Source organism: Drosophila yakuba, chromosome X (genome assembly GCF_016746365.2).
Source record: "Drosophila yakuba strain Tai18E2 chromosome X, Prin_Dyak_Tai18E2_2.1, whole genome shotgun sequence".
In the NCBI taxonomy this organism is placed as follows: Eukaryota; Metazoa; Arthropoda; class Insecta; order Diptera; family Drosophilidae; genus Drosophila; species Drosophila yakuba.
The window spans coordinates 14,355,912-14,367,594 of record NC_052526.2 but is presented as its reverse complement, the minus strand read 5'-3'; the positions used below and the strand labels follow the sequence as shown (position 1 = coordinate 14,367,594).

At 42.6% G+C, this 11,683-nt stretch overlaps 1 protein-coding gene across 2 annotated transcripts in view; it reads right to left on the bottom strand.

Annotated features, from left to right (window-relative positions):
* Window positions 1-10,241, bottom strand: part of LOC6525421 — a 44,037-nt gene extending 33,796 nt beyond the window's left edge. For both annotated transcript variants that reach the window (XM_015190798.2, XM_015190799.2), the window contains exons 1-2: window positions 10,164-10,241; window positions 9,315-9,415 (exon numbers count right to left, since the gene is read on the bottom strand). The gene's annotated coding sequence lies outside the window, so the exon portion shown is untranslated. The remainder of the gene's footprint in view (window positions 1-9,314; window positions 9,416-10,163) is intronic.
* Between the last annotated feature and the right edge of the window lie 1,442 nt (window positions 10,242-11,683).

Here is an 11,683-nt window from a genome sequence, read left to right as displayed (position 1 = left end):
AATCTAGCAAATCAGACCAAAGCCACCCATACACCGAAAACCAAACTAAGACCGATGTCTGTCTATGGCAAAATGCTAGTTGTCAGCAGAAAACTAAAATTTTAAATGCTCTCCAGGGGCGTCTAAAATGGGAGGTTGATTGTGGGTGGCGGGTTCAGTAGGCGGTGGTCGGTGGTCGGAAAAGTGGGTGGGGCAGTGGAAAAGCTAGGCGGCGGAGCGTGCCATCAATATGGCAAACGACGACAAACGCAAACTTAGAAACGACTGAGTGAATCGACGATGGCAACTACTACTGCGTACGGCGACGGCATTGAACAGAAGCCAACAGAAGAGCCACATATCTATCCCAGTGACACCCCCTCCACCATCAGCCCCCCCCCCCCCCCCTCCTTACCCCTCCCCCCCTCGGAAACGGTATGCTCTGAGATACAGATACACATGTGCACCGCAAACAAAAAAGGTCAACGAGTTTTACCTCTCAAGAAAGCTAAGCTTAAAAAACCAAACTAACTTTTTCTCTCACTTAACTTTAACTTTTAGAAATCATGAAACCATGGCAAAGTGCAAAAATATAGTTTAGTTACGTTGTGAGACGAATTTTCTCGCAGTGCTGGCTGGATCGGCCTTGTCTAAACTGCTGCCTCAGTTGGCAGCCAGTTGGCTGGGTGTACAATTACCTTAACGCATCGACAATTATACGAATGGTTGGCTGCTGCCACTTGGGCCTGGGTCTTTGGCTTTGGTTCGGAGCATAGCAATCCGGCCAAGAAAAAGATGGTGCTGGTGGTGCTGGTGGTGGAAGTGGTGGGGCCAAAAGGGTGGAGCGGTTTTAACCGCCTGTTTTGGACCAGCCCATCAGGTGCGATATGCGATACGCAAGCGACGCGTCGACGGTTGAGACAATTGCGCCACAAAACGGTTGCGACTGGATGCCCCAGAAGATTGCCTGCCCCACTCTGAAGCTCTGAAGCTACAGCATGACTATGGGGACTCACCGCCCCCCCAAAATAAGAATAATTCAAAAACAAAAGAAAAACATATATACGTATGTATGTCAAGCATTTTTGATTCTACCAAACTTGGCAGCAAAAAAAAAACAGCAGATGTGATTACAAGAAAATGAGAATAGCTAAAAAACACAGAGGGCTAATTTCTTAAAAAAAAAGAAGTGAAAAATACAAAATTAGTTTTAATAATTCTGCAAATATTATAGCTATACTTTCATTATTTTTCCTTTCCATTTCCTTTAAACTAAATCATATATATTTGTTGCATTTATTTATATGATTAAAAAGGGCCTTTATTGCCTTTGGCAATTTCATTTGTGCGGGTACAGTGGGCGAAATACCGCGGTTGCCATGGCCAAATCTCCAACCACTGTGCGGCTTCCCCAAAACAGAAAAAAAAAAACTGATTGAATTGAGCCAGGCACTTGGGGCATGCCGAAAATGATTCCAAGCGAAGGGGGGCGTGGCAATGCCTGTGGCATTCATCACTCACAATATATACATATGTATATATATATCATCCATCTATCCAAATGTACAAATGTACAATGTGCAGATTGGATTAAATTGTATTGAAAACTTTTGCGCGCCCACAACCGAAAATGGTACTACATCTCTTCCCAGCGAAAGATACCCTTCGCAGTTCGAAAAGAGATGGGGCAAATTGGGTAGATATCCAGCAAAAGGATGCAGGCTCTATTTACTTTTTAATTGGCAAAATTAATGCAATGCAATGAAACGAAGCCCGTCGCGATGATACGGGATATGGCAGAAGTTTTGCGGGGGATCAGGGATAAGGGATATGGTAGATGGGGTATGGGATATGGGATATGGTTGATGGGTTATGGTAGATGGTAGATGGGTTATGGTAGATGGGATCATATATGTACATAAGTATGCATGGGACTTGAGCCAAGCCAAATCGGCATAAGATGGTGGTGCGATGGTATCGTATCGTATCGTATCGTATCGTATGAAGCATATTCGACGGGGGATTGGGATTCCCGATTCCGTTTCAGATTCAGATTCAGATTGGGGTTGATTCGGTTTGGTTTTGGGGGGGATGCCAACGCGAGATGCCAACGGCACTTTGTTGCTCTGTTGCTGTTTTGTAATTCTTAGAAATTCAATTTTCAACTTAAAATCCCAACACTTGCCGTCTCGCTCTCAACAAGTGATTAAGTGAAAACCAACAACAATAACAACAAGAGCAATAACCAAAACCAAAACAAGAACAACACTAAACGGAGCACATGCAAAAACAAAAACACAAACAGAAGAGCCATAAAAAAAAAGGAAAACAAACTAATTATGCATGCAGCAAATCGAATTGGCAAATACCCTTTCAGGACTAAGAAAAACTAAACATACTATACTGACTAGTCTATACTAGAGTATAAGTATGTAAATTCTTCAAAAGCAGCAATCAATTAGCGTTCAATTTTTAAATTGCAATAAATTATATATATATTTATTTAAGCGAACTAAAACTAAAGCTCGCATAACTTGAATTTCTAGAAAAAATAATTCAAGCTCCACCTAAAAGTGAATATACCCCACGTAAGTTAGGTTTCGAAAAAAAAGCAAGCAACGAGACTTAAATGTTGTTGGCGGCGTCGCGGTTTTGATCCACTCGCATAATGATAATGAAGATCATGACGATGACGATGACGATGAAGATGACGATCTGGGACGACGTTTTGGCATTGGCATTGCCCTGCGATCTCCATCCATACCGTCCATCCGTCCGTTTGTCCGTTTGTTCGTCCGTCCGTTCGTCCGTCCGTCCACCCATCCATCCATCCCTCCGTCAGTTGGTCCGTCTGGCAGTCAGTCATTCGAGCAAGTCAGTCACACATATTGAAATAATTATTATCTGCATTTCGAGATCGGCACAGCGCGACTCCGGAGCATCGCCATCGCCATCGCCATCGGCATCGACTTATACTTCGACTCGGAGCGGAGAGTTCGGCATTTGGCCCCACATTCACATCCACATCCACATCCACGGCAAATTGAAGGCCATAAAAAATCAACGCATATTGCACACTGTCAATCCCACATCGTGCCGTAGATGTACTGAGAAAAACTGGATGGGCTGCGGGAATAGGAAACTACACTGTGAGAAGTGGGAAGTGCATACAAAGTGTAGTTACTGTTGCTGTTACTGTTGCTGTCACTATTTCTGTTACTATTACTGTTGCTGTTACTATTTCTGTTACTATTACTGTTGCTGTTACTATTTCTGTTACTATTACTGTTGCTGTTACTATTTCTGTTACTATTACTGTTGCTGTTACTATTTCTGTTACTATTACTGTTGCTGTTACTATTTCTGTTACTATTACTGTTGCTGTTACTATTACTGTTGCTGTTACTATTTCTTTTACTGTATCTGTTTCTGTTACTGTTGCTGTTACTATTTCTGTTACTGTTTCAAATGAACTCAGTTTTCTTCATTTTAGAGCTAAGACGAGCTGTTGGAATTAATTTTTTTTCGCTGTGTATATAAGGGGAGTCAGTTAGGGACACACCTCATTAGCAGCGCCCTGCCCCCCAGAAAGGAACTCGCTCCTTGCTCCCTGCGCTCCTTTACACTGTCCCCCAAAAGGAAGTGATAATCCTTTGACAAAGGCAGCCACTCCCTATCACCCCCCCCTCCACCGCTCCCTTACCCCTTCCCCACTCCCCCATTCCTTTGAAAACCTGAGAGATTTCGCGCATTTCGAACGGCGCGTGAAGTGAACAAGAAAATCCGTGCAAAAAAGTAAAAAAAAAAAAAATGTAAAAAAAGGAAAAAGGAAAAAGGAAGAGGACAAAATGAGAGGCAACCCCTTGGCCCGTTTGAAAATTCCCCAAAGAATCGGAGATGCGAAGAACCAAACCAAATGACAATACTCCCCCTTGTAATGCGACGTGTTTGCCTCAATTCGAGCATATGAAAACGGTTTATTTTGCTCGATTAAGTTGCCTTTTGAAATGAGAACCGAGGCAGCAAACACACACAAAAAAATAAAAAATATATCAGGAAAAGTAGGGGGAATGCGCGGCAGGTTATCCCAGGAAGTTATCCCAGGAAAAGCACGACAGGAAGCAATAAAAAATTGAGCTATAGCAAATGGCAGGCCCAAGATATTGAAAATCGTTTTGGCCAACGAAATTTCCTTTGAAGCGATTGAGTTTGAGATTGAAATTGAGGTTGAGATTGAAGTTGAGGTTGAGGTTGAGGATGTTCAATGACAATGGACGCACAAAGGCAATTGAAAATGCTAATAAATGCAGGAGGCTTGGCTTGTAAGAAGCTAAAGAAGTGGCCAGAAATATAGTGGGAAAATTGAGCTATAGGATTTTTAATAATTGATTAAAGGCATAGAAAACTTAACTGATTGAATCGGAATTGAAAAAAACCTATATAACTTTGTTGGCCTTGGCATCATCTGAGTGTGGCGAAAACGCTCTGTAGATTAGATCGCATCTCGGCGTGGCAGTAAAATACCGATGGCTACCGCTTGGGAGTATTGGGCGATGGGTGTATTTATGTACCTAGGACAGTTACGAGCGTAACAGGCCATAAAACTTTCACCGATAGCCCGATAAACATCAATGGGCGACCATTTCCCTCAATGGGCAACAAGGGGCAACAAGGGGCAGCAACAGGTAGCCCTGTTGGCGATCGCTTTACGATCGCCATAAACCAAAAACCAAACCGATGCGATCCGATGCGAAAGGCAGGAAAGAAAGGTTTCAATTACGCAAGTGTACTATGTACAATCTATGTACATACATACATACATACATACATACATACATACATCGATGTATCGAGAGCGGGTTATATCCGAAAGTAGGACCGCAGACAGTAGCAGCGGCGCCATAAAAAGAATTTCAAAACTGTCGGCGATCATAAATCCGAAGATCCGTAGAACTTTTACGAGTGCGTGCGATATTTTACGACTTTATTAGATGTCATGGTAAATATGCGCTGGGAAATGGGAAAATGTCAGGGGGCATGGGGGCAGAGAGGTAACGCCTCTTCGGATACCGATGAGTATATAATTGCTATCTGATTTAGATGTCAAATACAATCGAAAGAGATATAAAAATTCAGTAGTATATGCTATAAAACCATGCCCTGATAGCCATCATCTACATGATCTCCCATTGCATCGCATTGCATCCCATTCGATTTAATGAAGTTTTCGATTGGTAAGAGAAAATCAGTGATGAAAGTAAAACATAATTCCCTCGAGGCAATTATCCTGCCCCTCTGGCGAACACCATTTCACCACCCCTCCCCCCTTGATTTTACATCACCTTGTGGGGACATATTTCCACTCGCTGCGCCCACACAAGGATCACTGTATGATTTTGAGTTTGCAAAAACATCGCGCCAAAGTCGCAAAAGAGCCAACAACAAGGCGGCGATGACGCCCCTCTAGGGACAATATTTATAACTTTTCTGGCGCGTCTCAATTCATTTGGGCCCCCCTCCCCCTGCCCCTGCCCCTCCCCATCTCTACTTCTTTCTCCGATTTTTGCCAGAGTGTCTGCCACCTACGTAAGCGTATAATTCGTTTAGCGTCAAAAAGCAGTCCCAGCAAATACAACAAAAAAAATCACAAAAAAAACTAAAAGACCAAAAAAAAGGGGAAAAAATAAAGCGAAGAAAAAACTGGCAAACGCAAACTTAATCAGTCACTTTAACACCCAGCAGCCGCCACTTACACACCGCCAATGGAGAAAGAGACGGCCTGATGGGGAGCAGAAAGAGATGGTCGCCAAAAGTGCGTGAGCGTCGCGAAAGAGACGGGGCATATGGAGGATCTGGAGGATCGCTGGTAGACCGAAGAACGAAAGACTGGAAGACTGGAAGAGACTGCGACTGTAGACTGCGAATGCGACTGCGTCTGTCATGGTCGATATTGCGTTGACACCAAATTTGCATTAAAATGCAATTGTGAACGCAGAACTCGCGACGCGTCTCTCCTCGTCTCGTTTCGCATTTGGATCGGATTGGTTTGGTACACCGTGAGAAGTTCCTTGTACTTCCTAACAAAAATTACTTTCACACGAAAAAAGTATATCAAGTTAAGATTTATTTGCGTGTGAGCAGTTGGATTTAACAAAACACCTTGCACATTCATGACTACTACATATATCAAATTAGAAAACCTTTTTCGATTTTTCACAGTGCACTTACTTGGGTAGTGGGTAATGCATCTTTAGTGTCTATTGAGCAGGACATTAGTCACGTGGCTGGTCGTGGGCAGAAGTGGAGTGGTTGGGTTTAGTGGCTAAATGCGACAGACACAACGCCGCAAAATATCAATTAAATAGCAGAAAATAGAAAGTGAATTCCATTTTAAGGCGGCAGTCAGTAGCGCTTTGATCTCTTGCCTGGTTTACGATCTTCCGGGAATTGCGAATAGGTTCGGAATTTGGATTCGTATTCGGGATCGGGATCGGGATCGGAAAAGGGAAGAAAAATGAAAACAGGGACTCCACTCTGAGTGACTGACTTGCAAGTGCAATTAAAAATAGTTTTGACACATCGCGCAAAGTCGCGCCATCGGGGCAATAAATTAATTACGAAATTGCCAACACAGAACGAGAGAAAGATGGGTATGATGGGAAAGAAAGCCCTGAAGATGAACTGAATTGCATTTGGAGATTTTCAGATTTTATGGCCATGGCTTTGCTCTACGCGAATTGTGGCAAGGTGGGCGTTTGCTGTGTGTGTGTGTGCACTCCAAAAATCAGAAAAACTGGCAACTTGTGTGTGGGCGTCTCACAGGCTTCCCCACACAATCTTTCCGATCCCTCAAAAACTTCCATTCCCTTTTCTTGGGTCTTTAGCACAGCACAGGAATTCAATTTCTGCACAGCGAACAAATTCACCAGGTTTTGCCATCGTTCAGATATTTAAATATCTTAAATATTTAGTTATTAACAAGTTGAATATAAGCTAAAAGTGTCAAGTTATTTTAGCCGTCAAGGATATCGAGTTTTTAACATTAATATAAATTCAAATGAATTCATTTTAGTGGTATTAAAATCAGGGAGCAGTTGGACTTTCTTCTCTTCTGATGATGATGATGATGATCTAGCAGGCTCTTAAAGGTTTTTTTATGAAGTGTTTGCTAGCCTGTTGTTGGCAGACAACTCAGCCACTAGGCTTGAAAGTTAAGCCAGCAGCTCAAGTCGCGGAAAAGCTCGTGCTTCCTCTTCGCTTAACCCTTTAAAGACCCTCCCCCTCCACGTTCGCTTACTGACAAAAATACAACCTGCTGCCGCTTGCAATTATTCACACATCATCAATGGGCCAAACATAAACATAAATGAATACATATATACACAATACATTTACATATATGTGCATGGCAGGCTGACTTGGCTGAAAAGGTTTCTTGGCCACATTTCATTGTCTGCCATCTGCCAGGCGACCTTAACTCTCTTCAATCCTCTACCCTTCCAACCAACCAACCAACCAAACAGCCGAACGTGTCTGCATATTGTTTCGTTCATGTCAAATTATTGACCCGCGCCAGGCATTTTGAAATGTTTATGCGTTTTCATGACTGAGATGTGCAATTGATAAATCCCCAACTGGAAATTATGAATATGCAACGTGCCAGAGTGAATCTTGCTCAGTGCCAAGCATTCAGCTTCCAGCTCCCAGCTTCCAACTTCTTGAAACCCTGAATTCGCAATCCCAGAGGATCTTAAAAGGAACCACCCGCCGGCATTTGTGCCAGGTCGGTAGCCAGCACTAGACATGGTCTACGTTTATGCGTTAAGAAAAATGATATACTGGCTCACAGTTGCAATCGAAAACGATATGAACATGTTTCAGTTTCAGTTCTAAATAGCTCAAGTCACTCTTCTCATATAGTTTCATACTTTCGTAAGAGGTGTTATGAAGAATGTCAAATTTCTTGCATAAATTATGCATAAACGCATTCGTTGGCATTCGAAGCTCATCATCATAAAGCAGGCAGTGTGTCATCTGCAACTTTGGATCCCACTGTGGTGCCCCCTTTGGCCATTCGTTTGTTATCAGCAACAAGCGATCAATACAGCAGCAATCAATATGGTCAATAAAGTTCAGAGAGCTTCACAACAGACTTTTCGGTACGAGTGCCTACTGGGGGGTTAACAGGGGGTTTTAGTTTAGCTTTTTATTTTTTTTGCCCCAGAGAGACGTTGCGATGGCAAACAACAAACAAGGCGACGTGATGTACAGCGCTGAAACCCTAGAAGCCTGCCCCACCACCAGATCACACTGGGTGTGTGTTATATGTGTGTGCATATGGAAATGGTTAAGAGATTCTGGGTACTCAGTGGGTTAAGGAGCAAGGAAGGATGGCGGGTGGCGGGAAGACAGCGGGACATTGGGCGTCCCGTCACCGGCTCTTGTTGTCACTGTTGTTGTCGCTTGATCGCAAATTTGCCATGGCAAGCTTGACAACTTGCAACGAGCCAACAAGGATACACACGGAGAAATAAATCAAACAAATACAAATAGATGTTTATCAATTATAAGCACTTAATAAGTGAAGCAGCTAAAGAACAGCGCCACATGGCAACATCTTAATGTATGTTTTTCCATACCTAAAGCGCATTCAAATGAGTGGTTTTTTTTCTCAGTGCTGCAGGCCTAGCAATCTGGCGAGCAGAAAGGCAGCGAATCAAAGAAGCAAGGTAGCAAATGCAGTCGCAAAGCCGGCACCTTAAAATAATGTTACAAAACGTTTCCTTTTTTTCGGCTTGTAGCTCAGTGCGGCCCTGTAACCAATTCGAAGCAACGCCATGCCCAAAAGCCCCTTCCCAATCCCCATCCCCATCCCGAACCCAATCCCGATCTCCGATCCTCGTTGCGCCGATCCTCGATCCTCCAGTGCAGCAATCCAACAATCCAACAATCCTCCAATGCAGCAATCCTCTATTCTCGCTCCACGGCAACAACAAATTGGAGATCACGGTTTTCATGTACTACATGCAAATTCATTGCTACTGTTGCCCCCTGCGATCAGTCGGGGGAACTGAGAGTCTGTCTCTGGAGCTCTGGGGCTGCCGTATCCATAACCATAAAGCCAAGCAGCCAGTAGCAGCCGGAAGAGCCGCAAGTTAAATAAACAATTCCGAAACAACCGAAACAACCAACTCGCTGGAGGACCAACTTGCCTTGGCAAACTGCAAACTCCAAACTGGCTGCTGACCAAAGCCAAAAATTCAACCAAGACTCATTCACAAAAGAAGATGAGGCTGCGGAATTAATGCGCTACGCACTGGGTTTTCAGTTCTTACCTTTCGTAATTTTGCAATTTCACATAGGTTCTGCACTAGAACAGCGAATAATGTAGGACTTCTCGGTATCTTATATGTATTTGAAAAGCCAAGTGCCTTACCTGAAATGTAATGCATATATTAAAACATAGCTCGTTGTTTAACACTTAACAATAAAATCATATGTATGCTTAAGCTAAAAGCTAACAACTTTATTTCTCCCAAAGTCGATGTACCCTTCAAAAGCCTGCGTAGTTTCTGCGGCATTATGCAAAGTAGATAAGTCTGTTTGATCAGTCTGTTCAACTATCGAGTGTTCGTCGCCTTCTTTTTTGAGGTACGAACAATTTGCCAGGCACAGGAAATCGTAGACGCCTTCACCAAACCATTATCCTTACCCTTTTCCCTATCCCTTGCCCAAAAAAAGAAGAAAATATAAAAATACAAGTAACAAAGCACGTGGCGTCTGCGAAACTGACAATGGACAAGTCGCATAGGTAACTTGGGGAACTGAGGCAACTGAGAGATCTTGTTGCAGGACCAGAAACCACAACCACAACCAGTACCAGTACCAGTACCAGAAAAAGAACCAGGAGCTGAAGCTGCCAAATCTCAGACAGAAACTAGTGTGTGCCACTTGTGGCGCCATCGAATAAATGGCGATTCTAACACTCCTCCAGCTTCGAATCTCGGAACTGCGACCCAATTGAACACTTGGCACCAACTTGATTGCCACGGCGACAAAATTCAATGGAATTTTCACACAAGGAGAGCTGCTGATCGTATCGGATTTCGGCGACGCGTCTATCAGGCACCCACCATGGATCGTTTTTGGAGCTGTTAGCGTAAACACTTGCTGTAAACACTTACACTTGACAAAATACTTAGGAGGACACACTTGTTGTACTGGTCGAACTCACTCGTCGACTGATAAAAGCTTACTGCTGCTGCTGGGCAGCAAATAGAATTTGCTGAACTGCATATATGGGAATATATATATCAACATGCGATCGATAAGAACCGATAATGCGATATCATTTGATAGCCAGGGCTGCGAATTTCTGGGGCGGGAAACGAGCTTTGAGCTGGATCAACAAAGCCAACGACTTTGGATTTGAATAAATTAATTTATGCACAGTTTTCCTGACAGAGCCCATTTTCTGTACCAAAAAAAGTTTTAGGTTTCGAATCCTTCTAGTCCAACACCAATTTGTAGCTAGAACGCATCATTAGCAGATCATAACTATCATAACTACATTTTTACTATATTTATTAAATATATAAAATTCAAAAACTCTAAGCTTAAGTATAGATTTTTAAATAATTAAGTTACAAACTTTAAGATGCTGCAAATTGCCAACTTTACTCAAAAATATGACATGAAAGCGTGTCATTTTTATTGTTACTAAAGAATTAAACGCCACAAACCAAAATTGCAGTTATTAAACTCATTGCAAATATTGTTGCAAAAATGTTGGCGTTATCAGCTGTCCTAAATATATTATTCAATAATTTAGACACGTCCGTCCTGAATTTAAGCCAAAAGTGATATTATCTTAAAGCCACAATATGAATTGCCTTTTACTCAACACCTTGTAATTGGGGCTATATGTTATATATTTTTTGGAATTCCCCGAAGGGAGCCCGATCGCCGGGGTCAGCATTTGGGTCCAGTTTTGGGCTCGGGTCAAATCTTTTTCCAGTGATTTGCATGTTGCTTACACTCTCCGGAAACGCGACCGAATTTGTAAGAAGCCCGAAAATCAACGGAAGACATTTCCTGTGCTTATCGTCGTCGCAGGTAGCGCACTGCTCAACTTCTCATGAGATTGGCCTTAAAAATTATTTATATTTTTTGTTAGAAAATCAAACAATTAACCTCGAACTTGGTGTTGCCGCCGTTGCCACTCTTTGCGCTTACAACATGTTTGAGACATAAAAATTTCCAATTAATTTTTTCACCGGCTTGTTTCTGTTGTTTTTATTTTTTTTTTTTGTTTTTTTGGGCAAGCAACTTCCACGGAATGGGATGAACGAACACAAAAAAAAACAAAATTGTCACAGCCGCCGTTTACAAATAATTTTTGTGGCTGCTCGTTTTTTCGGCTCTTTGGGGTTTTCAATGGAAACGAAACACATAAAACATGGCCAAACAAGACCGGACAAACGGACAAGCGGACAAACGGACAAGCGGACAAGTGGAGAAGCGGACAAAGTGACAGTCGAAGCGACCGGAATGCCATAAAAAATAAAATATAATAAAAAGCCAAACACTCGAACGGGAGCAATTAAAAGTTTGCTCCGATTGACCTTTTCTGACCGCCCAAAACGAAAGATACTTTATTTCTATTGAAACCAGGAAAACGGAGAGATACTTCAAAAATCATATT